Source organism: Pinus tabuliformis, chromosome 9, assembly GCF_031772625.1.
Source record: "Pinus tabuliformis cultivar Carrire ecotype Pingquan chromosome 9, CPIR1, whole genome shotgun sequence".
In the NCBI taxonomy this organism is placed as follows: domain Eukaryota; kingdom Viridiplantae; phylum Streptophyta; class Pinopsida; order Pinales; family Pinaceae; genus Pinus; species Pinus tabuliformis.
The window spans coordinates 1023614175-1023638546 of NC_142307.1; positions in this window are offsets into that span (position 1 = coordinate 1023614175).

A 24372-nucleotide genomic window follows, 5' to 3' on the forward strand; every position below is an offset into this window, starting at 1 on the left:
TTGGCAACATATCAATCGAAGCTTAGGGCCTTCTCTGCGGGCTTCAATTTCTATCAACACGTCGCCCAATCAAAATAATAAAAACAATGATATTTACAATGGTTTGATGTAAGAAAACCTTTGTTGCTAAGAGAAATAATGCTTCAACATTCTTCCATTCACAGGTCCACCAGGCATTTATGTTCCATCTAGATGTTTGAGAAAAAATGCATTATGTCCTTTGAAAGCATCAATGATATAAGGTCCTGTCCACAGATTGTCAAAATTTCCATGCTTTCCTTTGTCCTCTCTTCTGGAATCCCATTTTAAAACTTTGTCACCCAAAGTGAAATCATCTGCTTTAGTTCTTCTATCAAAAATCTTTTTGATATTCTCCTGGATGACCTGAGCTTTATTGTAGACTTCTTCCCTGGATTGTTGCAATTAAATAGTCTGATCAATCCTCCTCTGGATGTCATTAGGCTCAACCTGCAATTCCTAGATTATCTTCATAACTGGAAATCCCAAAGAAGATGGAAAAACAACATCCATCCCATAAACCAATTGGTATGGTGACATGCCAATTGATTTCTTTGTTGTGAGTCTATCAGCCCAAAGTGCATTTATTAACTTGTTGTGCCATGACTTTTTGTTCTCTTCTAACAACTTTTTAATAATGTTTACTAGACTCTTATTTGAGGATTCAACCAACCCATTACCCTGTGGGTAATAAGCAGTTGAATGTCCCAAAGTAATATGGTACTTGTTACAAAAGTCTATCATTTTCTTGGATTTAAAAGCTGCAACATTATCTGTAATGAGCTTGTTGGGACAACCAAATCTAGACAAGATATTGGTTTCCAAAAATTTGATAATAACAACATTAGTAGCCAATCTGGAAGGTGTGGCCTCAATCCATTTAGTGAAGTAATCGGTAGCTGTGAGGATCCATTTGTGTTGGGCAGAGGATGGTGGATGGATTTCTCCAATGAAATCCAATCCCCATTGTTGGAAAGGACTTTCAACATATATGGGTTTTAAAGGCAGAGGCAATAGTTTTCTTTTCCCCTCAAATATTTGGCATTTGTGGCAAGAGGTTAGCTTACTATGAACATTAGGGAAAAGGGTAGGCCAATAAAAACCAACTCTAAGGATCTTGCTAGCACTTGTTTTCCAGTATAGATGTCCACCGCAGTCACCTTCATGGAATTCCTGCATTGTTCTTTTTGCATCATCTTTCAAAAGACACTTTAGTAAAATACCACTTAGATATCTCCAATATAAAACATTATCTATGATACAAAATTTTACAACTTTTAATTTTAGAAATCTAGCCTTTTTCTTAGTTAAACCAGGAGGATCATTTAAATTGAATAAAACAAAAATGAGGTCTGCATACCAGGGTGACATAAAAGCCTCATCTAATTGTGGAGTTGCCTGTTCCTCTTGATTATCTAATGCAGCTACAAAGTTGATATCTAATGCATTAAAATTAGACTCATCCATCAATTTGGATAACCCTTGTCCTTTGATAAGCTTGGTGGGCTTGATTTTTATGTCATACTAAAAAATGATGGCAATCCATTTGCCTCTTTTACCATCTGGTCCATTTTTAGTTAAAATATCCTTGACCACAACATTTGGTACATACACAATAATATGAGAATAGGGGATATACACTATGAAATATTTGATTGCTTTTATTAACGCAAAGGCTTGTTTTTCCATTATGTTATATTTTAATGCAACATCCCTTAAAGCCTTGCTGAAGAAAGCAATGGGCTGTTCAAATCCATCATTGTTTTTTTGTAAAAGAACAATTGCAACAGTGTGTTTAGATGCAAATGAAACTATTATAAAATCTTTAGTGAAATCTGTACTGATTAGGACTGGTGCTTTTGTTAATTCCTGTTTAACTTAATCAAATGATTGCTTGGCCTCAATGTTCCATCTTATTTTTGAATCTCTTTTCAACATATTTGTTATGTTTCTGAGGAGTTCTGCAAGGTTGGGGATGAATCTCCTTAGGAATTTTATCCTGCCAATAAATGATTGAAGTTCCTTAATGTTTCTAGGATGGTTGATTTTCAAAATGGATTCAATCCTTTTGGGATCGATTTTAATACCTTCCTTAGAGATGATATGACCGAGGAATTTTCCCTCTTTAAGGCCAAAAAGTGTTTTCTTAGGATTTAGTGAAATTCCAAACCTTGTGCATTTCTCAAATACTCTTCTCAGATGTAACAAATGTTCTTCATCAGTTTTAGAATAAATGGTAATGTCATCTAGATAGATCACAATAAACCTGCCAATTTCATCAGCAAAGGCAATATCCATTTATTTTTGAAATGTGGCTCCAACATTCATTAACCCAAAAGGCATCTTCACATACATGAAGGTACCCCATGGAGTAGTAAAGGCTGTTTTATCTTGATCATTAGTGTGAACTAAAACCTGATTATAGCTTGAGAAACCGTCTAATAAAGAAATCCTAGAAGATCCAACTACCTTCTGTAGAATATGATCCATTTTTGGTAAAGGGTAGTTATCTTTTAAGGAAACTTTATTAAGTTTTATAAAATCTATGCATAATCCGATTTCACCTGTTTTCTTCCTAGTTGGTACTATATTGGAAACCCATTTAGAATACCTAAGAGGGACTATGATTTCAGAGTCATACATTCTCTTAATTTCTTTCTCAATTAGATGCACCAGGACTATATTTATTCTTAAAAGTTTTTGTTTAAATGGTTTCTGATCCTCTTTAATTGGAATTTTATGTTGTATAATCTCTGTATCATTAGTTTTTAGATCTTCATAGCTCCAGGCAAAAACATCACTGAATTCTTTGAATAAAGCAATATATTTTTGTTTTTAAGTAGTTGGCAGTGATTTGGATAGTTTTATGATTTTAGGATCTTTTCACTACCTATGTTGCACTCTTCTACTGTTGCTCCTGTGGGCTCAATCTTAGGCTTCTTAGCCACACCATTGGAATCAAATAATTATTCCTGTGGAACTAAACCTCTAGGTAAAACATTATCCTTTAACTGAAGTGTTTCAAACTCTTCCTTCTCTGGATCTATCTCATGCAATTCTAACTTATTTACAACTTTATTTACGTGCATATTTATGTCTGAGTTTTCTATTTTCCCTTCTACATCATAATGTACAACTATTTGATTTTCTAATTCAGACTCTAAGTCTATACTATCATCTTCATATTCATACTACATAAAACTTTCAATTTGTTTATGAGTGCCAAACACCTGCCAATACTTCATATTATCTGGTATAGCTGGTCAATGTTTTACTTCCATTGTATATTGTCGATTAGGGTAAGGCATTTTATAGGATCTAGCTGAAAAAGGAAGGCTATTAGCCAAGATATTTTGATTTCTAGGAATCACAGAAAGGTCATATTCCACAAAAATCTCTAGAAAATCAAGCACAACATTTATGTATGCTCTCAATCTAGGGTGTTTGGCTGAATACTCTCCTTTGATTTGTTTTATGATTAACTTGGCATCCCCTTGAATGGAGATTCTCTTGGCACCCATTTTTTTCAAAAATTGCAATCCTGATATAAGAGCATCATACTCGACTATGTTGTTTGTACATTGAAAGTTGAGCTTGTATGGATGACCTTCAGCATGATTATTTCCTATATTTTCAACCCACGGTCCTGCTACAGAACCATCTTTGCTACAAGAGCCATCAAAGCTCATGTTCCAAAGAGGTTGATGAAGAGTGTTTTGTTCTACTTCTTGTGTTTGGTTTGGATCTATTTTAGAAATATCATTTTCTGCTCTGGAAACCTGAGTGTTGATGTCTCCATCATTATAAAGAATGAAAGAGTATAAATCTGAGTGGACAGAGTAGAGAGGATAGTTGTGAGGCTTCTCTTGACTACTCACCATGAATTTCATCAAGGTTTCTCTATATAATCTTCTTTATTGACCAAAAACTGGTATGGTGGCAAAGGTCATATCCATATGTAGGGTCCCTTGTAACTTTGCTCCCCATGAAAGTGACAACAACATGCCATACTTACGGGGTATATCCACGACCACTATGTCCATTACCAGACTTTTGGTCAGGATTTGAGCTAAAGTAACAAACAGGTCTTTAATGAGACCTAAACATCTTACTTTGCTGGAATCAAAGGAATATAAGTCTTTATAAGGTTTGGTAATGTCAAGTGCTAGATTTTCCATAACAACTTTAGGCATTAGATTGTGGGAAGCACCTGAATCTAACATATCATTATGGAGGATCTTATCATGAACATTTAGGCTAACATAGAATGGAGGAACACCCCCTTCTTGTGGTTTTCCCTCGACTTCTGGCCCAAATAACAGTTCAGGTTGGTCATCATTCAAATTAATAGAGTTTGTGTTTTACCCTATGTTTAGAGCTTTCATCACTTGAGGTTTGTACATATTCTTGTTCATTAACTCTGTTAGGGGAATAGGAATTTTTATTTTTTCTAATTCATTCTCTATGTTGAATGATGTTTGAATCTTAATCAGGTTGGGAAAATTAGATTGATCATAATTTCTTTTGATATAGATTCTTTTCGCTGACTTGCGGTTGGGATATCAGTTTGAGTAGTTGCAGAAACACTATCACCTATCTTTTTGGTAGGAGTTTCTACTTTCTTTTTTCCAGAATAATCAACAGTTTTCTTAGGATAATTATTTGTGGCTTTCCTAGCATTAGTGTCAGAGGATTTCTTAGCCTGATTCTCATGGTTTTTACTATTGAGAGTGTCTGAAGTCTTTTTACTCCTAAGGTTATACTGCCTATGAACTTCCATAATGGAATTCTCAAAACCTTGTTTATATTCATCTGATTCCTCAGAGTCAAGTTTGGTTTGAGTTAGGAGGAAAATGTCTTGCTCCTCTTGAGTGAGAAAATAGATTCATTTTCATTTATTCCCATCATATTTATTTGCCTATCATGTAAATCTTCAATAATATTACCCTCATCATCAGTATAGTTTTCCTAAAAAGGAGACCAGACTTGTTGTTCTAGACCCTTTTGTTCTCGTTGTTTGATTTGGGGAATATTCCTTTTGAAGTTTTGGTTCTTATCTTGAGGAGTAGTTTGATTTTCTCTCATTTGAGCTTGATCATTTATGTTTACTCTTTGCATCTTCTTTTCCACTACCCTCACTAGGTTGTCAATTTTGTGAACAGAAGTAGAAGTGGAATGTTCTTCTTTAATAGTAACCCTGCGTTCATATTTTAGTTTGATCTTCATGGCTAAGATGTTAGCTTCAACTTTAATAGCATTGGCTTGCATTTCTTCCAAATTTGCGAGGTATCTCTCTCTAAGTTGATACTCCATGTCTACATTAAAACCATCAGGAAAATCAATTAAAGCTAGACCAGTGGAGGGTTTGATGTAAGTGGGAATTGCATTGTAAACAATGTTAAACTGTTCACAATATTCCTCCATAGTTTGATTGGGTTTTATTTTAAGTCTTTTGTTTTCATTCATGAGTTGAAGTTGATTTTTCTTGATTTCCCATCTAGCTAAGAAAGTTTGATGGAATGCCTCAAGGTTGGATATACTTCCAGCAGTTAAAATCCTAAACCATTTTTTGACGTCACCTCCTAAACTTTGAACAAACAATCTCATCTTAGCATCAACCTCATATACTTCTTGAAGGTCAAAAACATTATTCATTCTGTCTACGTGTTGTTGAGCAATATGAGAACCAGTGTTACCAAACGTTAGAATTTTTGATTGATAATCTGCAAGCATAACATTTAGCTAGCCTGGTAACACCAAAGGTGCATACCTAGCTGCCATAGCTGGTGTGAGAATTTTCCTGGAAGATGAACCTGTGGAAGGTGTAGTTGTATTAACTACAGGGATAGTATGATCAACATTTTGAGTTGTTATAGGTGAATAAGTAGAGACTATAAAATGAGTAGGACTAGGGGGTTGTAGATTAACAGTCTGGGAATACTGGGTGGACAAAGAAGTTGCTACAATTGTTAAAGCTGAATATTCAACATATTGTTGAATATAAGCTTCTTTAATGGCTTGGTCCAAAACTGAGACTAGACCCTGTAATTTATCAAATTGTTGTAGGTATTCTAGATCAGGATCTAATTCAGGAGGCTAAGTTTGGGGTATATATGGTTGCAGTATAGCTTCATCAATGACAGTCTGATCTACAAAGTTCCTAGATTTTGATCTAAGCAAACTATGTTGGAAAGGAAAATCAATCTCTATGTCTTGAATAGTTTCAAACTTCTTCGGAAGAGAGTTAGACCTTGATAAAGGACTGTTCTTAGGAAGAGATTTAAACCTAGACAAAGGACTATTACTACCCTGGCTCTCTGTAAGACTTCTCTTTCTCACTAATTTCTCTGGATTATCTAAAAATTCAGCAGCGTTGGGTTCTGGGTGAGCTCTAGTGAAAATTCTTTTAGGAGCCAGATCTATTGAAAACTCATCACACAGCTAATAAATTTAAAAAATTAATAACACACTCAAATATATACAAAGATTACAACCTCAGATCATGTATTTCATTGTGATATTGTCACACGGAATCAGTCAAGGGTGCGGACACAGCTGACCTTCCTAGAAGTCTAAGACATTCTAATGACAAACAAAACAAACTGGAGCTATCCTTCTCTAAACATACATTATGATATGAGAAATCAAGTGTTTCGTTCTTACCTTTGTCCAAACGCTGTTGTAGAAGTCCAAGCTTTGTTGATCCGGATGAGCTCCTCCCTTTCTCCAAAACCTGCAATCACCAACAGTCAAACAATTAAATAGCACCTGATTATAACATAAAACAAAGCATGTTCAACACATAGACCAAGGAGTACATGAAATAACCCATTAACAACAAGTTATTGAGAAGAATGGACCAATTTTCATTAAAGGTAATCAAAAGGAACCGTTACAACCTGAGCCTTGGTGTTGTGCAAGCTCCTTCCAGGGTCCACAAGAGTCTTCCTCTACTTTGACAAAGCTCACCCACTTCCAAATAGAACAAGTAAAGATGACAATCTCTCCTCACAAGCTTCTAAATGGGAGTCCTAATTCCTGTAGCATTTACCCTTAGAAATCTATAGCTTTCAACCTTCTTCCTTCTGGCTCAATGCCTCTTTTTATAGTGCTCAAGAGGAAGTTAATCAGATCCACCATCAATGGGATAGTCCCCTCTTTGGATGGGATCACTCCCTTATTGATGCGATAAGTTCCTCTTTGATAGGAGTGCATGAACCATCTGGAGGCGCTCAATACTCATCCAAGAACCTTCTAGAAAGCTCTAGAAGTGACCAAAAGTAAGTTTTTGAAGATAAAACTCGCGCATTTTAACCTTTTCAGAGGGACGCACCTGCCCCTTTAGATACAGAGCGTCCTTGGACGCAGACCTTATGAACAAAAGGTGCGTACCCGCAGGCAAGGCTTGAGAGAACCTGCGTACCCAGAGATAAACATGTTTTATAAAGACTTTCTCTCTTTCTTGGAGTTTGATATGAATAGTAGAGGCATAAGACTTGCTCAAAAGGGTAGTATGACTGTTGATTGAGCCATACCGACTGTAAATAGCCATGGTGACATTTTTTAGTGTAACAGATTGCCCCCTAAAGTGCGAAGCCTAGAATAGATTAGGGTTTTGTATTATCTAGGAAGGGTGAAGCGCTTTATCATTTCGAGGATTATCTCATGGAGAACCTCGTTGGAACCTGCAATTTTCAACACAAAATACATGGATAAGATTATATCATCACTGAGGTAGGCATTCCCATACTTAGATAAAAACTTTAACTAACAGACTAACTACTCTGATACAGAAATGATCTTGTAGTACATCATAATCATAGACTTTTGTAGACACAGTATGGGCGCAGCCATCTGTTTATGATTAGTCTACTTAGATAATGAATACAAAACTCCTCGCAGCCTGGACGGTAAAGATTTGATCCAGGGTCTTCATTCCTACTTCTCGAATTGGTACGATTCTAGCCATGCGAATAAATGAGTCGATGTCGAACATGGTAGAAACCACTTGATTACCAGTCGATGATGTGAACTGTTAACAAGCGTGAGAGAGACCACCAGTAATGTCAATGGTTCTCAAAGTACCCAGTACAATCCATGAGATGTGAATGAATGAGTTGGTGTCGAACATTTCACAGAATCCTTCGATCGAAAGTCAATGATGTAAACTGACGTCAAAGGCGAGAAACCTGCCATTGATGCATGCAGACCTCAAGGCACTGACGATTTCTAAGTCATCTCTCTAGATAATGTGCTGATGTCGATAGAAAGAGACTCGTTGCAGGCAAGCCCACAACACGAAATCATTGTTCAAGTTGAAGAAATATTGCTTTAAGGATTGACTCAGGGGTGGTCAAATGGATGACAAGTATTTTGCAGATGAAAGTTTTGTTTGCAGACCTCTTGAACACATAACGACACGACAGATGGTTTGGTGCTAAATAACTCAAAGTTAATCCTCGGAACCCGGTTAAAGACTTTCAAAAGTGGTTTGATTGACTGTGAGGTAAAAGATTTCCCAACCCAGGTGAATGAAAAGTGTCGTGTCCAAGAGTGGTAATAAAGTTTCTTTTGAGACAAAAGGTAACAAATAGGCTCATTCTTCTCTCTTTTCCCCCACCATTTCTGGCAAGTACCTCTTTATTTTTAACAAGCTTTGAGGAGGATAACATATGCTTGATTATAAGCTCATCCTTCAGACGAGTCCAACCCAGTTTTGATTCGAACCCTAGGAAGGAGTGGTTCGTTCCTGTTTGTAATTGAACAGGTCCTTTACTGTGAAATGTTTAACGAGCCCAGTATAGGAGAAACTCGGCGTTTTTCAATTTTAGAGAGTCTGAAAAACTTAAGGAAACTCCAAGTTTGAACTTTTTCGTAAATTTGTGTCCCTCAAGCCCGAAAAAGTATAAAATAATACCTGGGGGAACCGCTTGATCTTGCGACCAAGGATTACTTTCATGATTAGTGTCACTGACCTGAAAAGTAAAAAGCGATCAAGGACACGTCGTTTTATTTCCATATCGAGTTTGAAACGACAAAAACACGACAATCTTTTCCTGATTTTACGGTCAGAAAAGAGCTATAAGGGGACCGTCTTTTAATTCCGTTTTAACGAGTGTAAAAGAAACGCTCGACAATCTTTTCATGTTTTAGGAGTCAGAAAAGAGCTTAAAAGATGACTCTGATATTTTGTTTGTGAAAAATGACAATTTTCCCTCTAAGTCCCTTTGTCCTGCACAAAAGCGACACATTACTCATACCTGTTTAAGATAGGCGAAAATTCATCGAAAAACATCTTTCCATGGTGAAAAATGAACAAATTCATCCAAAAAACCTATAAAAAGACTTTTTACCATGTCATTTTTACCGTTTGACTGTTGAGGTTGAAAAAGGAGCTTTTGACAAGAAACTTCCCGTAGTCGCTGCGGAAAATCCGACCGTTAGAATCGAACGCCGTCTCTTCCAGGTATTTCACAACATCCTCCTTGTCAATTTCATCCGTTTAGAATTTTGTTTTAAGTTTCATTTTTTATTTTTGGGGGGTTTTGGGTTTTGGAAACCGCCCTGCGGGGGACGCAGCTTTCCTAAAGGCTGGCCTGCGTCCCCCGACTTTTTCCTACACAGGGAAAAGGTCGGGGGACGCAGGTTACCTTCAGGCCACCTGCGTCCCGGCGCACTGTGCACCAAACGCGGGGTGCGTCCTCCGCAAAACGCGGGTTTTGAAACCCCAAACTCCCAAACCAACCATTGAAATTTCTCAAAACTAATTTTAATGCCTGTTTATTCATGTGTAGGGCACTTATCATGCTGGATTGGAGAGAAAGAGAGCATGAGGAGGTCGATGAAGCTGCAATCAATCATCAACCTTCCCTCGATGCCCTAAGAGGATGTGGTTTATACAAATACTGGTCCATACCTGGTATGAGAGCTCAGGTAAGGTTCTTGGAGTGGCTGGTTGAGAGATGGAACGTTCAAGAACAATGCTTTTATATCGGCGGGCAACAACTCGAGATAGAGCCTGCTGACATTTACTTTCTTACTGGCTTGCCGAACAGAGGTGAGCAACTCAATCTGGCTGGGACTAGGCCGGGTGGCCAATCCCTTGATAGTCTCCGAGCAGATTGGTGCCTACCTGATCGAGAGCACAAGAAAGGCATAGAGATCAAATATGTCTCTCAACGTGAACTCATGGTCTTAGCTTTCACTGTGACCAGGATTTGTGGCTCAGCCACTTTACATATTGCTACTGGGTCTCAATTTCGGATGGCAATTGATTGTCTCCAAGGCACCATTTTCAACTGGTGTGATGCGTTGTTGGCTAACTTGAAAGCCCAACTGACCAAGGCAAAGACCGGCAGACTAAAGACCTTTGGATATGGGCCTATAGTCGTGAGCTTTGCCTTAGAGAGGATACCAATGCTGATCCCTCAGCATCTCAATGTTGATATTTCGGGTCCTCAGGAGCCAAAGCTGGTACGATGGGTTGCTGTGATGGCCCGGCATCCGGACGAGGGTGCGGCAGTTGTTCGATTTACTGACAGTTATTTTCACTGGTTAGAGGACCAGGTGTTCGCGATTCAGGACTTTCCGTATGCCGGAATAGATTTTCGAGGTGATCCGGACATGGTTCTTCCACAGGGAGAACAATGGGATGACAGAGGTACTTTATTTTTCACGAGTTTTCAAATTATGTATTTTTTTTGTTTTTTATATATATCGTCTCAAACTGACAGTAAAGTTTTCAAAATGCAGATGTTGGTCCAAAACGTCCAGCCAACCTCCGGCTTTTCGAGAGGCGACATCCAGTTGCACCGCTACCGGCCCCACAGGACGCGGCGGCTGCAGAGGTACTGACTGAGTTGGAGCATGATCTACAGCGTCTGACGGCGGATATACCGGAGACATCTATGGATGATATTCCTATCAGACTTCAGCGCTACGTAGTCGCGGTCCCTGGACCATTGAGGAGATTTTTGCGCAAAGTAGCCCGTGCAGTGGTGTCGTACAGGGAGCACCACCAGTGATTGGCTAGTCACTTTGTAGACACATATGACATTTTGACTTTTTGTACTTATCATTTTGCCGATCATAAGGTGTTTTTCAACCTATGATCGAAGACGATGTATATTTTTTGACACACTTCTATCTATATATATATCATTATTACCGGCTTATCTTGTTTAACATGTATGATGAAATGTTTTTTAAATTTACTTGCATGATTATCGTAAATGTCTGTCCAACACTCGAGAAGCAATTGCATCTGCTAATGTATTCAAAGACCTTGGAATATGTTGATATTCAATATAATCAAATTCACGTTCCAAGAGACGCACTCTCAAAAACAACCTTAATAACACAGGATTTCTAATGGCATAAACTCTATTAAGCTGTAATACAACAAGTTCAGAATCTAACCTCACTATCAAACGTCGAATTCCAAATGAAATAGATTCGGATAATAATTCAACCACTGCACTGTATTCTGCAATGTTATTCGTTGTTTGACCGAGGCTTACCCCATGCATAGAAACTAACTCGTCAGAGGGTGAATAGATAACCCAAGTTGCGGAAGTTATATTCCATGTACTACGACAAGCACCATCAGCAAATCCAATGTATGTTTGGAGGGGCGTCGACATCTACAATATCAAGAGCAAAACCAAGATAAGCCATAATAACGACGAAAAACACACTCACTAAGCTAAGCACACTGACTAACTAACAAACATACTAGCTAGAAAGAAAACCTAACCTAACTAAAAATTCTCCATACCCACCATTTAAGCATAATACCTCTTTAGGTAAAGTCCATTTCTGGGTTTATCCAAAGAGTCCCCATCAAAATCTACTAGCTCATAAGCCCCTTTTTCTAGCTTTCGCTTTACAATATAGGGTCCATGCCACATAGGAACGAATTTTCCAGCACCTAGCTTATCGTTAGCTTGATCATATAAGAGCACTAGGTCTCCCTCCGAAAAATTTCGAGGGGTCACATTTCTATCATACTGAGCTTTCATTCGTTTCGCGTGAGTCTCGATTGCCAATGTAGCGTCACGTCGAGTCTCATCTAATTTAGCTAAGTACAATAAACGTTTCTCCTCTTCGGAAGTAGCTGGAAGTAATTCGACAGCCATTTGAAGTGATGGGATTTCACATTCAATGGGTAACACTGCTTCTAAGCCATAAACTAGCTGGAAAGGAGTGAACCCTGTTGAGGTTTTCACTGAGGTTCGGTATGCCCATAGCGCCGAAAATAACATGTTGTGCCAATTCGACCGATGAATACCAATGGTTCGTCGGATCATGATAACCAGAACTTTGTTGATAGACTCAACCAAACCGTTGGCTTGCGGATAATAAGGAGTAGAGCTGTCATGGCGCAAACCAAGCTGGCTTGTAAGTTCAGTCATCATGGTGTTTCGAAAATGGCTTCCATGGTCAGTAAGAATTGCTTGTGGGACACCAAACCTAGTTATTATATGATTGAATATGAAAACTGCAGCTGTTTTGCCGCTTGCGTCGAATGTAGGCAGCGCCTCGGCCCATTTAGTGAAATAATCAACCGCGAGGATGATATACGCATGCCCCCCGGTCGAGTGAGGGTTACAAGTAATAAAGTCGATACCCCATTTGGCGAATGGACCAACGAAACACTTAATTATAGGGTGGAGAGGAGCAGGTGGTGCGCGCATCTTTCGATCAAACACTTGGCAGTTGTGGCACTTCCGGACTGCAATGATACAATCTTTAAACATAGATGGCCAGAAGTAACCAGCGCGCAACACCTTCTGAGCTGTGGCATACCCAGACATATGACCGCCACATGCTCCAGAGTGACAATCATTCAAAACTCTCTCAGCCTCTTCGTGAGTTAGACAACGTCGAAAAACTAAGTCTGCCCCCCGGCGATAAAGTGTATCTGCAATAATTTTGTATTGCTGGGATTGAAACCTAATTTTTCGCCGTTCCTCTTTGGAAGCTTCAGGCCGAAAGGTTTGGGTTTGGAGATAGATGATTATATCCCCGAACCACGGATCTAAAGTACTGATAAGAGACAAAGATTCGTCCGCCCACAGTCTCTGTGTCAGTACGCGGGAAATCACACATCAATTCCGCAAAGACTAAGGATTTCTTAGACTTGGACTTCTCGAACTCCAAGTCGAACTCTTGCAGGATAACGATCCATTTAGAGTACTTGCCCCCTAGCAATTGTTTTGTCAAAATGTAAATCATAGGGTTGCAATCCGAAATAACTGTAGTTTTACGGAGAAGAATGTAGTGACGAAAACTCTGGACAGCTTGAACGGCTGCCAGGGCCAATTTCTCCACATGCGAATATTTTAACTCAGTGGGATTTAAGGTTCGACTAAGATAATATATCACATGTTCTGCTCCGAATTCATCTTCTTGAACTAACACCATTCCAATAGTGGAATATGAAGCTGCGAGGTATAAGAAGTAGTCCTGGTTGTAGTTGGGAGGATGCAACAACGGTGCATGGGTCAATGCGTGTTTAAGTGCATCAAAAGATTGTTGGGCAATCTCGTCCCAAAAGAATTGAACGTTCTGTTTCAACAACCGTGTAAAACCTTTAGTGACCTCGGCGTAGTTTGGGATGAATCGACGTAAAAAGTTCGCTTTCCCTTGAAAATTTTGGAGTTGGCGCAAACTCGAAGGAGGAGGCAATTTGATGATCGCTTCGACTTTCGAGGGATCGACGCGAATGCCGGCTTTTGAAACAACAAATCCCAGCAATCGACCTGTTTCTATACAGAAAACACACTTGTGGGGATTCAACTGAATTCGATAATGCCTACACCTCATAAAGATTGCTCGTAAGTGGTCAAGGTGATCAGCTCGATGTAAAGAATGAGCAGGCAAATCATCGAGGTACGGTTGCACAATGTGCTTGATGTCGTGAAATAAGTAAGACATCGCCCGTTGAAAAGTGGCCCCGGCATTCTTGAGCCCAAAAGGTAATTTGCAATAAGCAAATGTCCCCCATGGACAAATGAATGCTGTTTTTGGTTGGTCGGCAGGTAGAATATTGATTTGATTATAGCCCGAAAAAGCATCCATGAAGGAAAACATTTCACTTCCGGCACAATCATCAATAATTTGATCGATATAAGGCGTAGGATAGTTGTCTTTTGGACAAGCTCGATTGATATCCCTATAGTTGATACAGATTCTTATTGTTCCTTGTTTCTTGTTGACCGGAACAATATTCGATACCCAATCCGTTAACGGGATCGGATAAATGAAACCCGCTTTCAACAGCTTTTCGACTTCTGCTTTAATCGCAGCCGCTTTTCGAGGGTGAATCTGACGCAACCGTTGCCGAATGGGTTTAGCATCCGGGTAGGTTTTGATTTCATGAACAACAATGGCAGGATCGATTCCCGGCATTTCCTCGTAAGACCATGCAAACACATCGCGGAATTCTTGGAATAGGGCCTTGTAAGTTTGGATTTCTTCTTCTGTACATGAGGCACCTATATGAATGTTCTCCTCAATTCCGGGCTTCACTGAAATATCAATGGGAATAGTACGAGAAATATTCCCTAAATTCAACTCTGAATCAGAATGTTTCGTTGGATCCTGAGCGTCTTTGACATATTCAGCGGTAAAGATAGATGAAAAATCATTTTCAAATGCATCATCCTTAGGTAAAAACAAAGATCTGTGATGGAGATCTTCCCATGGTAGATCGTCTACACTTAGGATTTCGCGAAGTTGTTCGTCAGATGACACAACTTCGAGAAACGCTATCCGTTCTAAGGTTGAGGTGAAAAGTGATTCTTCACTGACCACATTCATTTGGTCGACTTCGGTTGAATGAAAGTCGGTAAAAGACATAAGAGCTTCATAAGCAATTTCATATGGACTCAAAGGCATAGCATTACCGAATGAGTCTATCTCAGAGTCAGATGGAACATACCAAGGATCATCATAAATAATGTTTTCTGATGTAATCATATGAATCGTTGCAAACGAAGGTTCTACGCTGAGTGGAGGGAGAGGAAAAGTTCCCAGTAAACTCGAATCCTTAACTAAACCTACACCAACGTCCCTATAAGGGATTGTCGTCTTACCGACATGTTGGATACTCTCTGAAGAGGCTGGGTCGGATGAAAAGTATGTCAACTGATCAATAGTCACGATATTACCGTTGTGTGGAAACTTAATTACTCTGAAGACCGATGAAACGACCGCTGTCATAGCATATGACCAACTTCGACCCAAAAGAAGGTTGTAGTCTAGAGGGGCATCAATCACTTCCACATCCAGACTGACGGTTTTACCTTCTACCCCTATAGGCAATTCCTGTAGAATACCAAACGGACGAAACCCACGGCCATCAAAGGCCTTAAGGATGGTGGGGGATTGGTTCAACGAAGGAGAACCAAGGGATCTCCAACATTGAATTGACATAATACATGTAGAAGCTCCCTCATCAATCACAGTTCGATGAATAGGCCTGTTTTTGACTATCACTGGAATTTGGAAAGCCATTTGATGGGGGAGTCGTGGTGTACTATTTTCTAGATCGAAGATCATTAGATTCGGATCCTGAATGTCAACAGCTCCTATAGCCGACAAAAGCAATTTTCGTTGTGCTGGACATGATTGCAGCACTTCTAACGCCGACATTGCTGAGGGTGAAACAGCTAAGTCCTCAACAATGTTGTAATTCTGGGCCGCTCTCGCATGTGGATTGAAAGAAGACCTTCGAAGTACACCCTTAGCGGGCGGTTTAATTACTAAGTCTGGGTTAGGTTTCTCGATCTGTAGTGGATCGGAACCAGGAGCTGAGGTTGATGGATTAGAGTGAGAAGATTCTGCTTCCTTACCATCAACAGGATTCTTACTACCATAATCTTGCGATCGAGTCGCAATCCTCACATGAGACATCATCAAAATGGGTTCTTCACTGGCATTCGAGGAAGAACCTATCATCTTATTCTCCTGCTCCGGAAATGGATTTTTTAACACAGCAGGAGTGGGAGAACCTTTGACTATTTTCACTACCTCGGCCCGATGAGGGCAATCTCTCGTAAAATGATCCTCTTCACAAATAAGACAAGGATATCGAGGTTTGCGCTTTTCGTCATTGGTTTCCGACTTTTCAGTTTTCTCCTTTGGAGCCTTGTCTGCTTTAGCCTTCTTCTTTCCTTTCTTCTTTCCACCGTTTTTTGATTTGGCCGTAGATGACTCTACAGCGTGAATATCGGCGGTAAGTTCAGGAGAAGACTCTCCTGTCGGGGAATCGGGCAAAGTGATAATAGGAGTAGTTGAAGCCTTGGAAGACTTCTTCTTGCTCTTTGTATTCACGATACCAATCGTACCATCAGCGGCATGAGATCCCGAAGGAGCAGCAGCGATTTGGTTCGACTTTGGAAGATCCGGAATCTTCTCGTGTAATGTACCTGACTGCGTGTAAACTAAGTCAAGGTATTGTGCCTGAGCAATGACTTGCTCCTCAGTAACTACTCCGACCTTAGCTACATCTTCAGTAATTCTTGGTAATAATGATTTAACAAACCATTCAGCTAAGATTTGGTCCGGGATAAAAACTTTCACTAGCCTTCTTCGACGTCTCCACTCATGGATGTGATCTGAAATATACGTGGAGGTTGATTGTTTTAGTGAAGTTAATAACTCTGTACCGTTATCGTATCTGACTGGTAACTGAAAATGAGTTAAGAACGAGGTAGCTAACTGGCTAAAATTGTAAAAAGAGGCCCGTGGCAACTCAATGTACCACTTGGCCGCGAGACCAATGAGTGTACGCTGGAAAAGACGTAAGCGGATCGAATCATCCGAGATGGAATTTGAAGCACACCAGAGGTGGTAAGTCATCACGTGATTGGGCGGATCCTCTCCAGACTTACCTTCGAACTTGGGTATATCGTTGGGCAACTTATTTGGCATTGGCGGCCAGAATGGAAGATATTGAATTGGATCGTTCGTTAGGCGCGTCAAGTCTGGTAAATCCAAAGTTGCGATAAACGGTAACTGCCGGTTAGGATCTCTAAAACTCTGGGTCACAATACCGGCCCCAGGAGGAGGATATCCAGGATAACTAGGAACAGGAGTCACATTTGGGATATTATATCCTCCTGGAAAACCAGGATTAACCGGACCGTACTGGGGTTGCTGAGGTTGTTGATAAGTGTACCCAGGATACGGTTGATACTGGTAAACCGGTTGTTGGACAGCTTGCCCAGGTTGATACTGTCCCTGGTACGGAGGTTGAACAAATTGAGGTTGAGTAGTAACAACCGTACTTATACCAGGTTGGCCTACAGGCATCTGGACTGTGGTTTGAATCGTAGATCCAGACAACGGTACAGATGTCTGAGGAGTGGTTACAGGGACAGTAGAAACCGGAGCCGTTGATACTCTAGAAGTAAGTATGGTAGATGTAGCGGTAGTTGCTGCAGCCGTTTGAGATGGAGTACTAGGTGCAATTGGCGGCTGAGTAACTACCGAAGTTACAGGGGTCTGAACACTTGACTGGACAGGTTGCGGTTGCTGGGGTGGACCAGGAACTACAGGTTGTCCTGCTTGAGGTACCGACTGTATACTTGGCTGCAACATCTGTTGACCCTGTGAAGGATCCCATACTAACATTCCAGGGTATTGAACCATAACAGGTTGAGGGTACTGAGATCCATAGCCGGATTGAGGATAGGATTGATAATTGTAAGGTGCAGTCCCATATGATTGCCCTTGAGGTGGTTGATAACTTTGACCTGAGTATTGACCTTGAGGTTGATAACCTTGAGGTAAATACGGGTACTGGGGTTGACCTTGACCTTGAGGTTGGTATCCTTGAGGTTGATACCCTTGGGGTTGATACCCTTGGGGTTGCCATCCTTGAGGTTGCCATCCTTGAGGTTGCCATCCTTGAGGTTGATATTGATACTGAGGTTGACTTTGGGGTACATATTGAGGCTGGGGTTGACCTTGAGGTATGTATTGCCCCATAGGAGCGTACTGACCTTAAGGTTGCCCCCCAGACACGAATGAAGTACCTTAAGGTTGCCCCCCAGGCATTAACGAGGGCTGCCCCCCAGGCGGTAATTGGCCACCTTGAGGTTGGGTAACGGGAACTGAACCTGACATCATGTAAATGTATCCTACACTCAATGGTACATTACCACTGTTTCCAACTAATAACCCAGGATCAATGGGTTGAGGAGACGCTCCCGCAAAGGTACCAGAAAGAGATTGATACCCAGTAGGAACAGAAGGACCGCCATGTGAAAAAGATTCAGGACTTTGTGTAAACACAGATGACTGACCAGACATATTTACAGGAGTATGAATACCTCCAGGTGGAAAAGGAGTACGAGGTGTAGAAAAACCTAGCCCAAAGTTGTCTAAATAATTGGTTAACGAAAGGTACCAAGTAGTACTTCTAGGAGGACTGTAAAAGATGGATTCACGCTCCCAATTAAGAGGACTGTAATTTGATCTTCAGGATCAGAGACGCCTATTTCTTCCTCTGGAACAAGTTCTTCTATAGCAATCAAACCAACAGGAAGATTTTCGGTGATAATTCTTTCTATTCTCGGTGAATCAGGAACACTAGGAGTCGGAGTAACAGGTTCGGATATTTCTGGTTCTTCGCCTGTATCACTAGCAGACGAAAAACTACCAACAAGCTCAGAAACTGTAACAGCTTCGGGATTATAACCTGTCTCTAAACTTTGGTAATCTGGATGGACTACCAAGGAAGATTCTCCTTCTTCAGGTGAACCTACTCTACTGCCACTAGGAGGAGTTACAAGGACCTTTAAACCTTCTAAATTACTGGGGTCGTCTCGAGGAGGTTCACCCCTAAGTCTACGGGATCTTCTCAACAATTCGGCCACAGAAACAACTTCAGGAGACTGGCCCCGAATTCTACGGGACTGTCTCGGTAATTCCGCCACAGCTAAAAACTTTTAACTACTACACATGAAAACAAAATAAAATTTCAAATCAAACCACCTAAAGTCTCTAAAGAACCAAACAAATTTGAATCACACGCCTAAAGAATCTAGGGCGTCAAACCAAACACAAACAGTATCTTCCGGACCAAAAGCGCTAGTTGGTGATTAGGTCCAACCTCGCAGGATTCAGTACAGAAATGGCGGGTGGAACAGTTACGCCGACAACCTGCTTAATGAATAGACTGGACCAAGTTCCTCCACTTTAACCGTCTCGAGTGAAGTGAACCCCCCAGAAAATCCAAGTGAGTATAGCCGACGTCTGCTCCAGGTACAGTGGGACCTTCCCTCCACCGTCACCTTGGGTAGAATCCTAGAGATTATGGTCACTAAGGTTACCAACGGCCACAAGTACACCTGGGGGAACAGTCTAAACTCCGACAGCATGCAAGGGCAGAGTAGCAAGCTCAATTCCCTTACCGGCTCCTTGACAGTAATCCAAGGTTTACCGATAAGTGACCCCTGGCTCCTCGACAATGGTTAATCCGAGGTTTACCGTTTGTAATACGTACTGTCTGGCGTCGTTCCCAACGAGGGGGGAATGATCCCCTCACTGGTTCGGACACGAGCTCGTGCTTCTCCTTTAAGAGGAGCTTTCCCAGAGTGTAAATGTAACAATTGGATTTGATTCTATCACAAGATCGACTACTTGTTTGTTTTACTGCCTTGGAGAGTTAAGTACTCACCTACTCCAAGACACTAGCCTAAGCTATGTTGGTGCTTCAGAGCCCTAGAAAATAAAAGTTACTAGTTCAATTTTACTTTAAGCGTTACTTTTAAGGTTGTTCTTTAAAGTCACAAGGTGATGGAAGTGAAACCAATGGTGTGCAGACTCGACTCCAACCACTACAAAGATGCACCTAAGATGATCTATACTACTTTTGCTTTTTCAATGAAAATCTTTAACTAAGAGAGTTGAGATAATGCAATTTTTAAAGAAAACAACTTCCTTAGAAAAGACAATCAAAGAAACAATTCTCTTTTTCTTTTCGAGCACACAAACATAACCACTCTTTACTTGCACGAAAAACTCTTTTTCTTTCAAAAACTTTTAAAGCTACTTGAAACAAAACTTTTCAAAGGAGATATTTTTGTATTTTCTTTTTCAATAAAGCATGTAAACCTACCTTTAACAAAAAACAATCTCAAAAGCTATAAAACTATGAAAATTTGACTCACAAGCAAACCAAAAGAGAGATTACTCTAAGTAAACCTAAAAAGGCAAAAGCTCATAAAGGCGATTCTAGGATGTTTTACTTGATCAAAATCAAATCAAGGACTAGCTAATGCAGAATCAAAAGACTAGCCAAAACAAAACTCAAATCTTTTTGTTCTTTTCGTAAAATGGAATTCAAGACTTAAATAACAAGCACTTCGAAAATGGCCCAAAAGACAACTTGATGGTAAGTTACTTCTACAGGTAGACTTTTAGAACAGGTCTGACTTCTTAGAAAGTTGACAAAACCAGAGAGATCTAAGTCTTGACAATTCCTACCGCTAAAGTCACTACAAGACCTACTCAAAATCAAACCCTAGGGCTTACACTTCGACGAAATCCACTAAAACACTTAATGCTAATGAAACCAGTTCAGGTGAAGATTCTGGACAAGGGACTGATGAATCTGGGCAGAAAAAACTAAGAAAAAACAAAATCCAAGAGCAAAAAAGGCAAAAAACGGAATTTTCTTAAATTTTGGCAGGGGACGCAGGCAACCCGTTAGCACAGGTGCGGGCCCGCTCTGTGCACACAGCAAAAGTGCGTCCAGGGACGCACTGTGCAGCACTCAGAGGGTGCGTCCTACTGAAAAACTCAAGAAAACTTAAAATAAAACTAATCCTAAGCTAACCCACCCAGAGACAAGATCACAGAGCCAAAACCAGAAAAATAAACCAATTTTCTCAAAGCAAATTTCAAACAAAAGAAAAGACTCTTCTCATTATTGGAAACTATCCCCAGCGGAGTCGCCAATTTGTCACATGGAATCAGTCAAGGGTGCGGACACAGCTGACCTTCCTAGAAGTCTAAGACATTCTAATGACAAACAAAACAAACTGGAGCTATCCTTCTCTAAACATACATTATGATATGAGAAATCAAGTGTTTCGTTCTTACCTTTGTCCAAACGCTGTTGTAGAAGTCCAAGCTTTGTTGATCCGGATGAGCTCCTCCCTTTCTCCAAAACCTGCAATCACCAACAGTCAAACAATTAAATAGCACCTGATTATAACATAAAACAAAGCATGTTCAACACATAGACCAAGGAGTACATGAAATAACCCATTAACAACAAGTTATTGGGAAGAATGGACCAATTTGCATTAAAGGTAATCAAAAGGAACCGTTACAACCTGAGCCTTGGTGTTGTGCAAGCTCCTTCCAGGGTCCACAAGAGTCTTCCTCTACTTTGACAAAGCTCACCCACTTCCAAATAGAACAAGTAAAGATGACAATCTCTCCTCACAAGCTTCTAAATGGGAGTCCTAATTCCTGCAGCATTTACCCTTAGAAATCTATAGCTTTCAACCTTCTTCCTTCTGGCTCAATGCCTCTTTTTATAGTGGTCAAGAGGAAGTTAATCAGGTCCACCATCAATGGGATAGTCCCCTCTTTGGATGGGATCACTCCCTTATTGATGGGATAAGTTCCTCTTTGATAGGAGTGCATGAACCATCTGGAGGCGCTCAATACTCATCCAAGAACCTTCTAGAAAGCTATAGAAGTGACCACAAGTAAGTTTTTGAAGATAAAACTCGCGCATTTTAACCTTTTCAGAGGGACGCACCTGCCCCTTTAGATACAGAGCGTCCTTGGACGCAGACCTTATGAACAAAAGGTGCGTACCCGCAGGCAAGGCTTGAGAGAACCTGCGTACCCAGAGATAAACATGTTTTATAAAGACTTTCTCTCTTTCTTGGAGTTTGATATGAATAGTAGAGGCATAAGACTTGCTCAAAAGGGTAGTATGACTGTTGATTGAGCCATACCGACTGTAAATAGACATGGTGACATTTTTTAGTGTAACAGATATAAGAGCTTTAATTTATTGAAATATTGATTGAATACCAAGGAATAATTATTTTCAATTTAACGAGTATTCTTCCCCAGTATGGTCGCCACCATGTTGTCATTCTGTATTTTTGAGGTTGAGGGAGTAAGCACATAGGACATTCAAAACCACTTTGGAAACTGGGATCTAGCCCTGCCAGCTTTAGAGAGGGATCTCTTTGTAAAATTTACCTATGTTTGGTGTAAATTTTAGGCTAGTTATTACTGTACTTATTGGTTTCTGATTGGATTGTTTGGTTGATTAAATTGCTATAATTCCATTGGGTTATGAAGTCTAAAGATTAACTAGATCTACATCAAACTTTGAAGGAGTTTCACAGGGAAACCTAGGTTGCACTAGCTGGATCTTTCAGAATTTTAAATGAATTATGAAATAGAAGAAATATAAGATTCAGTAGAAACTAAGGAGCAATGAATAATTCCTTAATTTGACTTCAGCAGAAAACATACAAATTACTAACAGCCAGAATAGGGTGTTTTGTATAATAGATCCTATTCATCACAGTTTCTGTTATGTAATTAAGCTTTTCAGAAATATCAGAGAAAAGAGACAATGATTAAACACATGAACATAAGAAAAAAATCACCAATTTGTACACCACATGAACCCTGTGAAGAATGTCCTTGTATTACTGATGATTCCAGCAACTTGGAAATTACAATTCGTAGAGGAAATTATATTCAACAACCAACCCTTAATACTTCAAACTGTGAAGTATTTTTAAAAATATTTACAAAAATGTTGTCTCAACTGACAATGTATTATTAACATTATATTAAACAATAAAACCGATCTTTGGCAGAAAGATAGGCAAGGTAGACAACTGCATGAAGAGTTGGCTTTGTTTTGGTGGATTCAGTTTATGAATCAACCTAAAACTATGCTACGTTGATGTGCTGGCTGGTATCTAATTGCATCTGAATTACATTTAATCCAGTAAATCACATAGTTCCTCCCACCTTTTTTCATCTGGAATGGTTAACTTAATTACACTACGGTAAATCTCATCAACCTCAATATACTTTGCAAATGTTGGCTTTACTGTGAAGACATGTTTCACCTCATTCTGGATATAGAAGTCATTTTCCATAGTCTCTAAGAATGCTCTTGCTGTCATGCTTCCTTTTATACCACTAAATTTGATGCTGCTTCTGGCCACTTCTTTCATCTTCAGAACATAATCTTCTTGAGTAATCGGTTTGTCATTAATCACATATATGCTGGGAAATCCTTTATGAATTAATGCTTCAATCATGTTGGAAAACCCGTTCACTCCCAGCTTTAGTGTTTCACATCTCTCTTCTAATTGATCAATGAAATTTCTTTTAGTCAAAACTTTCTTGACTTCCAAGATAGTGGCAGTCCTGTCACTAATTATTAATTCTTCAAGTTCATACTTGTTCTTTGAATTCAGAAATTTGATGATATTGGAATCTTCTGAAGGCATGTCTCCCAAATTTTCCCTTACTTGAACAATTGTTTCAATGGCCTTTTGTATCAGTTATTTCTGTTCAAAAATAATTTGGATACATGGCCAAATCTCATTCATGGAGTCCAGAATACCCATCCAAATGGTTTCCTTAGCTTGGACCAAGGTCTAACCAATTGATGTATCCTTCTCCACCTTCTGTAACCTCTCTAGCAACCTTTGTGACTTCTGCACTTCAACTAGATGAGAAGCTTCAATTCTAGTTTTCTGTTCTTCTAAAGCTTTGAGCTGCCCCTGCAATGTCTTAATTTATTCTAACTGGATGGACACATTCTCTAGTGTTTTTGTGACATGTTCAGTGCTTGTAGTTTGAGTTGAAGAAGTTGTTGCAACTGTTGTTCCTGTAGCTGGGAGCTTAATGATGGGTATGTCATCCAGGGGGACTAAGGCCATCCTTTGACTTTGTTATTTCTCTTTGATCACCTTCTCCATTTCTTCCTCCATCTATTTGATGTGAATATTCTACTCTATGATTAGCTTCATCATGTCAGCCTTTTGTGTTTCATTTTCTTCAATGTCTTTATTAAAGGGATCCTCTGTTGTTGGCAGTTTCAACTACTTTCTCAATGCTGAAATGTCAAGATTTTTCCCCTTGATGATCTCCTCTATAACATTAATATCTTTAGGATCATATCATATCTTGACTACCAAATCCTCCAAATATTTGACCCTATTGTCCTCTGCTAAAGAAGATACCTTTTCCATTTTCAACTAAGACTGAATGTTTGCATATGAAACTTGCAACTTTGACAATGACATTGTTGTATTAGTTAATGTAGAGGAAACCATCTCA